The sequence below is a fragment of the Lycorma delicatula genome, chromosome 4, assembly GCF_047948215.1.
Source record: "Lycorma delicatula isolate Av1 chromosome 4, ASM4794821v1, whole genome shotgun sequence".
Lineage (NCBI taxonomy): Eukaryota > Metazoa > Arthropoda > Insecta > Hemiptera > Fulgoridae > Lycorma > Lycorma delicatula.
The window spans coordinates 38,031,379-38,047,715 of NC_134458.1; positions in this window are offsets into that span (position 1 = coordinate 38,031,379).

A 16,337-nucleotide genomic window follows, 5' to 3' on the forward strand; every position below is an offset into this window, starting at 1 on the left:
GTCATATGGAGGTCTCAGATATCTGGTACATCTTACTTTATTTGGAATTTGTAGGCAGTTGCATCACTTATTGAAAGTGCAAATTTTGTTTTTATAAAATATTTTCATCAGAAAAAAATGTGTTGTTAATTAAAACCTAACATCAAATGGTTGCCAAGACACATGACCTACTTTATTGTAGTAAGTACTTTTGTAAGTAATAATATACTTTCTTTAGGATTAATTCATTAATGTAAATTATTTGGTTGTAGTCCCTAGATGTCATCACTCTAGGCCAGATCAGTATATCGTTGTTGTATGAACACCAAAGTTAAGTAACATTGCCTGATAACTAACTGAATAGATTGCTGTTTATTTACAGGATATGCATATGTAACTGGCATCTGGCCAGTTAGGTTGCAACAGGAAGAATATCTACTGTAGCTGCAAAAAGGAGTTAGTAGATCCCTTAAAAAAAATATCAAAAATCCCAAAAAAATGTTAAACCAATTTTGAAATTGATCAGCCCTATATAATCTGTGAGTACATAATAGAAAAAACAGTAATTTATTATTATTTACTATATATAAGTGTACTTATATGTATTTTTTACACAATTAAATGAAATTACCATTTTAAGAATTAACCTTTCAGTCTGATACAACTTATTACACCATTTAAATATTTCCTGGTTGATAACATTGACATTGATAATACTGGAACAAAAAAAAACCATAAAATCATAATTATCTAATCAGATCAGTTACACTTTGATATTATTCTTATAATAATAATAATATGGAATTATTTATATATATAATATTTTATATATTATATAAATATAATTTTCTTTTAATATTCAAATAATTCAGTAACATTTTAACCACTGTACTAATAAAATTTTATATTATATAAAATACAAACCACCAAACACAGTAATTAGATAAGTTAAACTTACCTTATTAATTTATAAAATATATTTATGAGTAACTCATTTCATTTAAAATAAAAAATATATATATTAATGAAAAAAGTAATGAAAAACTACTTCACTCATAATTTTTTCTAGTAAATCTGGCATGGAATTTTTGTTACACTCTGAAATGGATGTACCATTTTCAGAAGTGACTGACATTTTGTGTTAGATTGCCTAAAATTATTTGGCTGTAGTACCTAACACATATATGAAAAAATAAAACTATGTATAATAATACAATTTAATAATTAATTATATTTTTAGGGTTTATTTAAACTTGATATTAAATAATTTTTACGACTAATATTTAATTAATGCTAATTAATAATAGTAATTATTATTATCTATTCATCAGATTCAGATTGATTAATAGAAAATCTGTTATTTTTTGTTTTTTTGAGCATTAAATATTGGATGGATTCTGACCATGATTTTAAGAGGATATAAATGAAACAGAACTGAAAAATCTTTCATATTTTCTTACATGATTAGAATTACATAAATCTTTTAATAAATGTATTGTTTTTAACTGTCATTAGAACAGAAGAAAGCAATTAATATACCCATAAAAATATAGTAATTTTATTAGGTTTTCAATATAATTTAAACATAAAAAATAAATATCCTTGCAGGTTTTGATGAATGGATAAAAACATTTAACATACAATTACCAAAAAAATATCATTTTCTATAATTACTTTCATTTAAATTTAAAAAATTATACATCATCAGTATTTGATATATATTGTTTTTAACAAATAAAATTGAATAGTGTTATTTAATATCTCTTCCTCAGACTTCCATTGATCTTCTAAACCTATTTTCCCAAGATAAAAAATCTGTGATCGTAAGTATGTAAAATATTACGCTCATTTTTTGTTATACTCATTATTCAGCAGATTTGCTTTAAATAAAAATGTTACATCTATGATTGTTTTTATTCTAAATAAATAATTAGATATGAACTATTTGATACTGCCTCCTCAAATCTGAATTGACCTTTGAAGCTCGCACCAGTTATATAATTATTAAATTGCCAAATAAGCATGACATCACTAGAATATAATAATTTTCAACAAATCTTCAGAACAGTATCTTTAGTATTTATTTTTATTTATATAAATAGACGAGAATTTCCAAAATAATTATATTTGCTACTAGCCAGATCTGATGCAACCCTTTCAAAAGCACCTAAGAAGCTATGTAATTATAAAAATACCCACAAAATGTAGTAAAAATTTAACAGATTTCAAAAATTTCACCTTAAGGGGTTTTCCCCCTGTTCTCTAAGGAAAAAATGTCAGTTTTTTGATTATGAATATAATTTCAGTGCTTGATGGTTAAACCCAAATCTTTCAAATGTTGAGCAAAAATATACTTTTCAGATTTTTCTGGAAAAAGGATTGATAATTTAGCTGCTACTTATAGTAATAGAAGACCCAGGTGTCATTTTTTGTGATAAAACTTGGAGAAGAAAAGAGTTTTACCAAAATTTCACAGTTTTTCATCACTAGAGCTATGCTATGGATCATCTGTGTGAGTTAAGACATTGACCTCCAGCGTTATCCCTATAAAAGTTGATGACAAAAACTAAACTCCATAGTCCTTAATCAGATTTGGTGTTAGTTGAGTCAACAAGCAACAGGTCAGGATGCCATTTTATAACCCATCGGGTTGGTCGTGATGAACGCGTCTTCCCAAATCAGTTGATTTGGAAGTCGAGAGTTCCAGCGTTCAAGTCCTAGTAAAGTCAGTTGTTTTAGCACGGATTTGAATACTAGATCGTGGATACCGGTGTTCTTTGGTGGCTGGGTTTTAATTAACCATACATTTCAGGAGTGGTCGAACTGAGACTGTACAAAACTGCACTTCATTTACTCTCATACATATCATCCTCTGAAGAATTATCTGAACGGTAATTACCGGAGGCTAAACAGGAAAAAGAAAGAAAGGATGCCATTTTCTGGGGCTCTATTGGGGCGAGATATGTTATGGGTTAAGCTGTAGTATATGAAAAACGTACACCGTTTGTTAAGGCGTGAAAATGGAATAAAAATAATCAACTTTTACTTGCGCTCAAAATATAGATGTCTTAGACATGTGAAGGTTAGGTACATGTCCAATCATATGTTCTGAATCCGCGATGTTTCTTTAACTTTTAACATTTCTGACTAACAAAAACTGAGCGAAAAAATGTTCCAAATGTGCACATGAAACTATTGGTTACGCTGAAGTCGGTCATTATATAAACTGTAACAGTACCCACAACGCTCGGTCCAAAGATTATCGAAGTAATTTATTCGCTACTGTATCGTATATCCTTTCATCACATCACGGATGAAATCCTCCCATGTTTTCAGTAATCACACTTCAAGCACTTTCTGAGATAATCATTACGCATCCAATAAGTCTTACATGTAATTGGCTGTAAATACGAATACAGTATTTCGTGACTGGGATTAAAAAAAACTTAGTAATATTTGAAATCTATGAACAACGTTTGTTTAATTTTAATACATTTTTATTTGTTTTATGGGAGTCCCTGTACCTTCTCATCTCGGTTATTTACAGTTTAAAAATAAATAAATTCTTGTGTTTTTATTTTAAACATTTTGTTGTGTGAATATGTTTTTATTTTACTGAGTAATGAATTTTTATTCCAATCATATTTTGAGTGTATTCTTCATTCTCTTTGCAACTCAGTATTATTGTTTCCTTCTATATACTGTGTCTATATACTGTTACTTCCAAATTTACAATTAAATTTAACTATAGTCTTTCTGAACATTTATTATTAACTTATCTCTTTTTCTGCAAATTTTATTTTTTTTAAATAGAATTGTTTTCTTAAGATAATAACTGTTTTTTGTTGTTCACCCACAAACAAAAAACTATGCCTAAATTAAAAAAAATTATCATCAGTATTTTTTTTATTTGTATTAAAAAAAGGTCACAATTATGTATAAATCATTGTCTCCCCAGACCTGAATGGATCTTCTAAACATACTTCCAGTTGTGTAATATGAAAATAATTAAAAATTTATAAATGATTTAAATAATTTTCGTTAAATCTATAAGAATAACGTCAATCAGCATTTTTGGTTTCTGTTTCGATTTAGATAAATTAAATAGTATTGAAACGCCGCATCTTTTGACCTAAACCGACTTTCTAATTCCATTTTTCCAAAAGTTTTTACTATATTTGTAACTGCAAAAACCGTTTATTCAATGGTTAGTGTAACATACGAAATTATTAATTTTTGAATAATTTAAATTGAAATTAAAGAAAACTTATTTACTGATGCAAATCTCAGCTCTGTGTTAACCGATAATATGCTATTTTTCAAAAATAATTCTAACTATATCGAAATAAATAAAATTAAAAATTCTGTTAACTACATTATTTAAGAGTGTTAAATAAGACTTAGCTAACTTTAGATGAATATATTTAGTCGTAGATATGTCAGGAAAATAAAAAAAATGGTAGGTTGCTGACGCCACAGGATGTAGCGTTAGGCCTTCTGTATTGATTAAGGTCCGTTGAAAAACACCTTATATTTTTGTTATATCTTATTTATACAGTTTGAAATAATATGGATTACGTTACTTTTTTGTTGAAGATATTTGATTGATTTTATTTGTATTTAAAATTAATAAGCTGTTACATTTCAAGGCTATTTCTATAATTACAAATCTGCAGGATATCTCTAAATAACGTTTGCATGGATGTTGATCAAGGTCCTAAGAGTAGTCTTATGTTATCTTAATTCTTTCCTTTTTTTTTACACATACCAAAAATTATACGCTTAATATGTACATATTAATTAAAATTATCAGAAAAGTTGTACTGTTTAATTGAATTATAATTTATTAATGCATTTCCTTACCAGATTAATTAAAATAATAGATATTCTTTTTTCAAAAGACTAGGTTTAGGATTTTAGTTTACTCTTTTGGATATAATGCTCACACATTTCAATCCTTAACTGTTTATATAAGTTAGAAAAAGGATATTTCTGTGTTATGTTTTTATCAGAATATATATTTGGGAAAAACCGTTCCAAAAATTTGGGTCCAGGATGTCGGATGTATTTTGAAAAGTAGTCTTGACCAATTTTTTTTTTTTTTAAGATATCAAAACGGATTTCTGTGATATCTTTCGTTATATTTATAAATAATTAATTCACCATCAACAGATCTAATAACTATTTTTAATATTACAGAGCTGCCTGAGTTTTTTTTTTTAAAAAAAGTTTTTTGTGAGTAGATTTATAAACTAAATTTATATTTATTCTTTAAATATTTTTGTTTATTTCATGTTATTCTTTTTTTAAGTACAGATTAGGCGTAAAAAGTAGTCAAGTACATACGTAGCTCATAATATATGTATTAAATTATATACTTTTTTGTACCAGAATGATTTTTCCGGTATTCTGCACTAGTTACTAGATTGTTTATAAACTGTACTGATTGAAATCAATTGAATGAAATTGGGTTTCTTTTAACCAGTCATATATTAGTTTGTGATTGATTAACGAAAATATCTTGAGGGATGTGCTCTATACGTTTATACAGGCCCACCAGTTATTATTGATGAGAGCTGATTGATGAATGCCAATCAAAGAAAGAGGAAGAATGAAATTTAACTTAAATTGGTTAGCTTCAATATGAGAGTTTTCTGGACATCACTTTAACCATCACTCTATTTTCATGACGATCGATTGAGGTAAAATGTTTGTGGGCGCTTTTGATACAAGAAAGCATTAAACAAATTATCGAAAAGGCCATCTAAACCCTCTTCTTCCTTTTATATACCAAAATTTCTTACGTTTCACATCAATTCCAATTATTATATTTACAAGGTTTGACTATTTAATTACCGGGTCGTTCGCATAGTGACGGTCGTGTGGTGATTTAGTAGGAATTAAGTGAATAATCATATTTTAATATGCTTTAACTAACGTGTGCATAAACCTCAAGTCTTTTGTTAGCTAAATATTGCGTACGCATTAAGGTGTTTGCGTGTAATCTTTTGTATTAAAATAAGATATCGAAATTTATTTTCGAACGCTGCGGTTTATTAAAACCGAGCAATTCACCAAGTGGCTTATGTTGTTGACGCTCTAAAAAGGTCAGAAGTAATCGAATGACGTAAGAGATTTGGAGAAGGGTGATCCCCAGAAGAAGGCAGTCAAAAACAAGCGAGCACAGATTGGTAGGATCAAACAGAAGGCTAAGTGTGAATTAATGATAGATGAGTCGAAAAAGAGTCAGGGTAGTTTAAACTGAAGACTTGAACATGCAAAAGATTACTACGAAGTTTGCTTTCGGATACTGACGGACAAACAGAGATATGGCGGTTCAATTTGCTATTTATCCTTCTGTACGTAAGCTCATGTTTCCGAGAGTAATTGTTGGTAACGAAACCTGATGCTTCTAGAAAGAACTCAGTAACAAGATTCCAGAGCATATAGTGGAAATCCTAGAATCAATTAGAACCGAAAAAAGTAGGTATGTCACGTTTGTACTTTAAGATATTACCAGTGTGCTTATTCACTCACAAGAAGATAGTCCACAGTAAATTTATTGAATAAGGTTATGGATAAACAAACAATGCTATGCAGAGATGCTAAAAAATTACAAGATTCTCTTTCGGTCAAAAGGACCTGAAATTGTAGTCTGACAAGTGGATTCATTACAACAATTCTCTAAGCCATCTTTCATCTTTAGAGTTTTCAAAAATCTATAACCGAATTAGTTTATCCTGCCTGTTCTCCAGTTTTGTTTTCAGATCCGTTTTCAGATATGAGAATCTCGTATCAGCTACTGTATAAATACGCAAGGGGATCACTTTGAAAGTGACAGTAATACCTAATACAAAGTTCTGATTGCATATTTATTTTTCCAGATACATTCCGGGAAGTAATTCTTTCACTTCGTGTTATGCCGTTAATTTAAAGAATGAAAGTGAAAAGATTTTAAATCTTAATGTTCCATGACCCTTCTATAAATCCGGGTGGGTATAGAGGATAGTCGGCCGGGCGAATGTCAAGCTGTGTGTAGAGGAAGCTTTTAGAAGTACGGTTTTCATCCTGAGGTCGTTTTTTCATCCTGGTAGCGGGTATTAATTTCAGTTCAGCTTTATTTGAACAGGTTGTAAATGATATGGTTGTTACCTGCTTTTTAGTTAGATTTAGTAACAGATCTAATTATAGTCAAAGGCATGAATGTTGAAGCTTAGCACTGTATCAACTGACAAGTTCAATTGATAGCACTGATACAGTATTGTATCAACTAAACCTGCTCCTTCTGAAATTATATTACCCGTTTAGCGTAACATAACGGTTCGCTACGGAACCGTCTGTATATTATTTATACACTACGAAAAATTAACACTACTAATATTTATTATTATTATCATAATTATTATTTCATTCATATGTTAAGAATTAATATTAATTAATATAATTAATCCATTCTTAATTGATAATGTACAGTTATATACCTTATGAAAAAAAAATCTTCTTGTTTACCAATTAATATTATAGTGATCCAGTGATGAGTTAAATGAAATGCAATTGACTGAATTTATGTAAATTATTTTATAGATCTTTAGAAGAATAAAACACTAAGCTACTGCACGTTTTACACAAATTTAAATAATATACAAACTTTACAAAAATAAAAATAAATACAACACCTTAGAAAGTAAAGCCGTTGAACGCCATCATTCAAATTGCTAAACTATGAATTTCCCGTGTCGTCACTTTCACTACCACATCTTCCAAAGAAATCTGAAAAGATTCTATAGAGTTGTCTCAGTTATGTGCTTCTATTTAATGTATACATTTTAATTTTTTGTAACAAGATTTCCAATGCGATGCGTCCATTTTAGAAAACTTACCTTCGGCAATCTGTTGAACATCGTTAAAGTCAGAAGTCGATACGTTTAAAGTATCGTTTTAATTCATAGTAAAGCATTTCAATACGGTTTAAGTCTGGATGTTAAGGAGGTAATCGTAATACTTCATTTTCGTTTTTCTTGGCAAGTTCATCAAACATAAACACATTGTATTTTTCATTGTTCCTTTTAATTATGTCGTATATTTGAGGTTACAGCATAGCAGATGAGAATGGAATGCAATAATTACGTAACCAGTCCTTCATCTCTTGTTTTCTTGTATTGGATGTGGGTAATATTTCTTGCAATGTTCTGTGATAAGATGCGTTGTCTAAAATTATTACGGAATTTTCGGGAAAATTTTTCATTAATTTTTCTTCAGCCAATTTAAAGTAATTATATGCATTCATAGAATCGTGGTAGTCGCCAATTGTTGCACTTGCTTTCCAGGTTAATAATGTGTCCGGAATAAATCCCATTTCCCTCCCCCCTCCTGCATGTATAATAATCAATCTACTGCCTTTAGAAATTGGAGTTAGAAGTCCTCACCCTGAAGCAGCCTCCATGATTTCGTTGAAGTTTGAGTTGAAAAAAATATACGTTTCATCAAGGTATACAATCGTCTGTTTTCGGTTCTGATTTTTTGACCGAGTTTACGTACTGTATTTGTTCAATCCTAATACCACAATGTTCAATAACAAGTTTCCTTTGTTTTCTGTTTTTTCGATTTGAAACCCAGTTGTTGTAGTACTCTTCTTAGGCTTCTTTTACTTCCTGAGTATCCTATTGAATCTATCAGACGTGCCAGCAATTTTGGAATGGTGGGCAGCTGTTTTTTTTTTTTGAGATAAAATCTATTTACGGTCCTTCTCACTACAAGCATGTCAAAATCATCTACATCTGTTACCGGTTTATCGCGGATTTTATATTTTCTTGGTGTACTGAAAGAAGTAGAAGCCTCTGATGGCTTTTCATGTAATTTTTTTAATAACTCTTTTTCTGTTTCCTTACTCTTTGAACTTGGTATTTTACTCGCAGCTGCCGTTCTTTCTTCACACTTTTGAATTGGAATAATATGCTTGTCGTCATTTTTCGACTTTCCAAATTTACTTGCTTCTTCTTTCGTGAATTCGAACTCATTATTGAGTAACTACCGAGCTTGCCGGCTTAATTTTTTACAAGTCACAGTGGATTTAAGTTCATTCATCCTACTTGCAATTACACATCAAATAAAATTTAACCTATACTGTATAAATACTACTGTAAATCAAGAAAAGCAAAACGCGTCACTGGCGAAACGCACTCAACAGATGAACAAAAGTGACTAAACATTATTATTACGCAAAGCTTTCAATTTTAATGTATTCTATAAAAAGAATAAATATACTTGTTTTTATTTTGTATATGATTTATGTCTTTACTTTTAATCAGCTAATTAGAATGAATCATTTATTACAATAACTCACACTTACAAAATTATTTCATTTAAGAGAAAGTGTTGATTTTACATTTGTCAATTTTGTCAGCATATCTGTCATTTGTAATTTTTAATTGCTGGGCTATAAATAATCATAATTTAGATTTAGAAAGACCTATAACATTTTCAAATCATAATTACCAGTGAAATAATTCAGGATAATTTTATTTTAATTGTAATTAATATTATAAAATAGATTATTAATTTATACTCCAACATAGATTTAAGGTAACGATTTTTTTGTTAAATAAGATTTACTTTTAATGTAAATTGTAAAGTGATGATAGATAGATTGAGGTTGAATTATGAAGAGATTTAGTTTTCAGTTTTGTGAACACCGATACGAGAAATATATGTAGAATCGTTGATATACAGCATATTAGTTGCTTGACTACAAGCTTCAGATTTTATGCCCCTACTATACCTATTATTTTACTTAATAGAAAATTAATATCTATACCCATTTATTATGTCTACTTGGTGTTGAATATAATATTTTGGATGGGGATGTAAATGTAAACTTTTTGGCTGAATCGATTAATTAAGATCTTGAGGTGCTCAACTAGTTTGGTTGTGTGTCTGACTAAAGATTTTATAACAAGACTAGCAAAAAAATTGGTATAAGTCACAAGGGTCACATGTATAGAACATATTTTTACCAAAAATTTAATTATTGGAGTAATTAAATTCTGGCATAATTGAGGTGAACATTACTGATCATTATTCTATTCTGGGATGATTGGATTTTAGTTTGCTAGTTTATCTAGAAATTACCTAGCTATTGATACGATTTAACTTTTCTTGTTGTTTTCCGTACGCAATAGCATTCAAAATGAAGTTTGTTTGTTTGAAAAATGTGTAAATGTAGATCTGGCAAGTGAATGTTTCATAAATAAGTTTAAATGTTATATTTCTTTGAATTTTTTTTCAAGGGTAGATAAAACAATTTTTTAACCCATATCCTGGATGACAAAGAGTTCATTAGATTATATCGGAAATTGCGAAAGAATTTAAGAGTTATAAATCTTAAGTCATTAATAACAGTTAAATAGATACATTTATTAAGTATAGGATAAACTGATTGAAATAATGATCACAAAGTTTTGAAGGTGATCAAGGAAATTACATTAAAAACTATGATTAAAAATTATGATTTTCCAATGGGAGATCTAAAATTGAAAAAACAGATCATTTTAAAATAACTGAATTTTTTAATGTTTTTTTATGTGTAAGATTAATAATTAAGAATTTTATTGTGCCTGAAACAGTAAACTTAACAATCCCCATTTTAAAATGTTAATGGTAAGGTAAATGAAACACCCAAGTTTTCTGAAATTTCTAGATCTGAAAACTAATATACTAGTTGCTGTAACTGTTGATTGTTTAAAATAAACATCTGTGATAGGATAATTTTAAAATGATTATTCCTTTATTAATTTTCCCTTTCCCCTCATAATCTAGAAATATTATTGATGTAGAATTTTTTCCAAAAATGTTTAAAGACTCTAATTAAACATCTTTTTAAGAATGACTGTAGAGGGTCTTCTAAATATCCTTGGAAGTTATGTCAGACTTTTTTATTTCTCAATTATTCATTTTTACAAATTATTTCTTTGATAATTTATTAAAGAAATTTTATATTAATAACTATCTCTAATTTCAATAATTACGTATTTATCGTGTGGCTTTAATAAAAGTAGGACTAAAATATCATTATAAGGAAGGTAATTCAATCAAATCGTTCATGGTCTTTATATTTTATCAAATCGGTTTTTTATACAAAGCTAATGTGTTTTTTCTAGATTTCTGTTAATCTTGAAAATTATTGAAATATTTAACCCTCAATTACTACCAACACGTCTTGACGGTGTGTAGGTTTCATATTTACATTGGCAATCCTGATCAGAAGGTTTTATATCTCTCTCTCCTGCTCTAACTCAAGCGATCATTTTACATCGCATCGTTGCTGTATTGTACATAAACCGTATTCTATAATCGCTTAAATTTAAATCTTATATCTCGGCGATGTAAAGCAAGTCCAGTTTAAGTATTATCATAACGCTTTACGTATCTGTAGCTTTGCGTCAACTATTAAATGATACTCACTTTTATTATTTTATTTTATTTTATTATAATTACGAAGTACCTTTACGAAACTTGGCAATAGATTAGATAATCCCTTCTTAAGTAAATCTGTCATTAGAACCATTTATAAAAAATTAATGTCGGAAGACAAACTGCTTCATTTGCGACCACGACCGGCCAATTAAGTCAAAGAAAATATTACGGCTTTGGGATTATAGATTGGAAAGGATGTCGAAATCATATTTTTCATATAGAAATCCTGTGTGTGGCCATCAAATAGTAAAGAAAGTTCTGCGTTAAAAAAAAATAACTAAATAATATTCTATTATATATTTTTTGTTATTTTAACGATGAATTTTGTAATTCTAAATGTAATGAAACTTTATTATAATAATTCTTTATAATACTAGTAAATGTAAAAACTTTGTAATTTTTTTAAATTTTACTTTTATGTTATTTGATATCTATAATCGCTTAGAGCCGGAAAATCTTTTTTAATTGTAAAAAATGTTATAATTGATGTTTATCAATTATAAACTTTTTACAAGGACACAATTATATTCTTGTTTGAAAAATAATACGTTTGTATTTCTTTTGTTTATCATACGTAAAGTAAAACAAAAATTAAAAATTATGTGTAAATTTATTAATGTATAAAACTTTTATAATAAATAATAACTTACGATTAATAAATAAAAATTGATACAATGTTTTAAAACGCCAATATTTCAAATCTGATTAAATATTTAACTGTTATTTATATATTATGTCTTGAAGACGTAGCGATAATGAATTAAGTAAGATACCGTTAGTAAATAAAGGTTAATTCGGCTATTCCTTTTTTAAAACAAGGTTAGGATGTCGATAAGTTCACAAGTAAAACGAAATTTATTCCAATCTTTTTTTTTTTTTGTAAATTAAAAGGAATAATCTAGCAGATAGTTCTTTCTTACCTAAATTTATTGAAATGTAAGAAATTATTATCTAGCACTGTATATATGTCGGGTGGTAAAACATTACCAATATGATTGTATGCGACGAGGCATGGAACGAAGTCAATCCCAAAGATGTCATAAGCCATTATTAAGAATAACAAAAATCCCATTTTAGGTTTACTATGGAGAATGAGAAGTGAAGTGGTTTCCCGTTGCTTTCTCCACCTAATCAAATATACTGCTGCATACCAGCACGCCGTGCCAGTAAAAATGATTGTGATATTCAGTCCTACAAGTGGACAGATTCATTCTTTTCTCTACAGGAAGTGAATGAATGATTAAAATTATTAATATCGTAGAGAAATAAACTCTGATTAGTGCCAATTGTACCCAATATGCATCGGAATCATGACAAAGATTGTGACAGTTAGTATTAATCGATAAATTAATGTTTCGCTTTTCTTGGGAAGTGAAATTATACATGTTGCCCCTCACTGAGTAGCGGAGATGATATAGCTGTTGTAATAATTACGGGTGGATTCTTAAAAAGAAACTAGATTCATTGTCACCAACATCAACCGAAAGGGGAAGGTAAAAAGCTTTTTATCTTTTATAAAACTTCACACAAAAAAAGTCACAAGACGTTAAGTGTTGAGTTCTTGGTGGCTAACCTGTTTTTATTTATTTATTTGTTTTTATTCGGCCAATCCGAGCTGTTGGAAGTTCTTCAATAGGATTAATTCCGAATCTCTGTATACCATTGAGGCTAAGCTTCATCTTGTACAAAATGGAATTCTCAGTGCCTTCCTAGAGCTGAAGCAAAAAGAGAACAATTCGTAAACTTTTTTACGGGAATGACGAAAATCACCGTTCATATTAGGTGATTACATATTATATATATTACATTTTTATATATTATAGTTCTCAGGGGTTTTCTTTTCCCCATATTTATATGTTGTATTAATTGGTCTTTCCACCAATGTGAAGCGTAAACCCGTCACGTGTTACAAAGGTTATATATGTATGTACATACACGCGCGCGCACGGAATAGCTATACATACAAATTTTAGGAATTTTTTGTAACCATGCAGATAATAATCTTCATATTTGAAAATACATTTTTTATATACCATCGGAATTGTTATTTCAATTTTATTGAAATCATCCTGCATTAATAAGTTTATACGAATTGCGAGGCCTGCTAATTTGTAGGTGCTGAAAGTGGAATCCTCTAACATCTAGACCAGTGTTTCCCAACCTGTGGTCCGCGGACCTCCGGAAGGCCGCGAGAGATTGAAAGAGGGTCTGCGGGACACTTAGTTTTCATTAAACTTTATCTTATCATGATGTTCACACATGGGATATTTATAATGTATAATTCAGGCTCTCGAGGCCCATGGTTTAAGTAAACTTTAACACGAATATTGGTACCGTTACTGCTTCACTTTGTGAAGAAGAGGTGAATAACCGACCCTTTGTGTAAATTATTTCAAGTAAATTTTCATCTGGCTGGTCAATTTTATCTCAAACTCTGTGGTAGGGTGAGTCACCGTTTTTATAAAACGATTTAATATAGAAAGCACGATGTGCATCTGACCACTGTTCCATTTTTACTACATGGCATTAAATGACTGACAATTTCATGTTCAGCGCCCTCACCCAAACTTCAAATGGATAACCAAGCTTTTAAATATTTCTCCTTCACTGATGTTCTCTGTATGTATGTATGTATGTATATATATATATATACACGAGTATGTATACACTCTATACGCGAGTGTGTGTGTGTGTATGTTTTTCTTAACATGTTTTTTGAGCCTAAAATGTTACTGACGTAAATCTTAGTACTTGCTAATAACGGTATATCGATAGGAACCAGAAATTTTATATTTTGTTGAACTTTTACATGATATATTTAAATGGCATGATATGTAGTTTACTTAAACTTCGATAAAATGCTTAATTCATAAGGCATTATACTGGAGATAATAGACCTGTTATATATTGTCCACTTGTGAGTATAACTGTTTTGAGAGTGTGTATGGGCACACGCGCGAGCGCAAACTAACATATCAAAAATGAAAATTAATATTAATACCTCGTTTTATTAGTTCTAACGAGATGGGAAAATTTTGGTGTGTTTGCTGATGTTTCATAAATCTTTTATTGCACAATCTGTTATTGCTTTCTGACAATCTATGCGTCCCAGGTATCATAAAATACGCCTACATTCCTGAGATTAAATTTGCAAATTACAGGTTCCTTTATCCTTGATCTCCTAGAGCGACAAATTTTCGTTTCGGGTAACCGATAGAAATTAAATAATTCCATATGTCGGTAGGACTTAGTGATTCATGAAACGAAAAAAGTGCAAATTTCATTTTTTTAAAGCGTTAAAAATACTACAATGTACTTCGCTTAGAATAATTTACAAATATTTCTTTCCGACAGCTTAAGAAAAAAGTAGAAATACAAAATAAAACACCGACGTAATTGAAAGGTATTTGTTTTTACTTTTAAAACTAAAAAACCATAGTCACAGCGTGGAGAGCCTCCCCTGCTCGCTGAGCGGGACAGGTTGGAGCGCCTCTGCGCTGAAGCGTTCGTCGCCTTGGACTCGGACAAGGCGAGGAAGGTGAGCAAGGAGACGATGGGGAAGATCGATGGCTCCTTGCGCGCCATTCGATTGTTGTTCGAGGATGTGCGCCTCGAACACGCTAGGCTGGAGGGCCAGGTGACTGGCATCCAGCAGGCCTCGCAGGAGGCGGTGGGTGGCGTCCGAGCTCTGTTTACAGAGCTCAAGGCGGCAGTTGTGGCTGAGGTAACTTCAGCAAGTGCATCGTCTGTTTCAGGGGCGATGCAGCAGGAGATGGTGACTATGCGGAAGGAGGCGAAAGCGCCTTCCTTCGCTGACGTTGCCAAAAAGGTGCCACCTGTCATTAGGTCGAATCGGAGCGTCCCTTCTGCCGTGCAGAAGAGGCCTTCCAGGGCTAGCCCAGCTGTCCTCTTGTTTCCCGAGGAGGGGAACAAGAACAAGATGACGACAGCCGACATATAGAGAAAGGCCAAGGAAGTGCTGAAGCCGATTGTGGGCACACTGCAGGTGCGCCATGTTAAGCGCATCTCCGGTGGAGTTGTGCTGGAGGTTGCCAACGGGACTCAATCGAGTCTCGTCCTCAACCAAGAGTGGGCCAAGGCTGGCATCAAAGCCAAGGCCCCTGTCAAGAAGGGTCCAAGGGTACTGATTTATGACGTGCCGTCGGACATTGACAAGAAAGACTTGCCGGCGGCCTTGTTAAGGCAGAATGCGCAATACCTACAGGGCATGACAGAAGAGAACTTCTCTAAGGAGTTCTCAGAGAGATTCCGTCGACTCAGTCGTGCGCGCGATGCGTACACTGTGGAGGTGGAATGCTCGCCCCGAATGAGAGACCTCATGCGTAGTCGGAACCGGTGGTTCATCGGTTTTGGATGCTGTCGGGTTGTGGACCATGTGGCGCCGTTGCACTGTTTCAAGTGCTTCGCGTTTGGTTATGTGGCCAGACGCTGTTCGAGTGAGCCTCTCTGCCGCACCTGCGGTAAGGAGGGTCACAAGATGTTTGACTATCCTGCTACGCAGGAGAGCCAACTGACGTGCCTTAACTGCACAAGGGCCGGGAAGTCAGGAGGGGAGGTTAAGCACGCCACAAACAGCGTGGACTGCCCGGTCAGGAAGCGGGCCTACGCTAGGGTGCTGCACCGCACCTCCTATGAGTAGGCTGAAGATAGTCCAGGTGAACGTGGCCCGTTCCAGGACTTCCCTGGACAACTGCGTTCGGATCACGGAGAAATTTAAACTAGACATCGTGCTAATTCAGGAACCGCATTGTTTACGGGGCCGGGTCCCACGACCGCGAGGGTCTAAATTCCTACATTTGAGCGGAGCTGACCACGTATGGGCTGCCACCTTTGTGGCGAACCCAGGTCTAGGAGCGCTTGTGGTG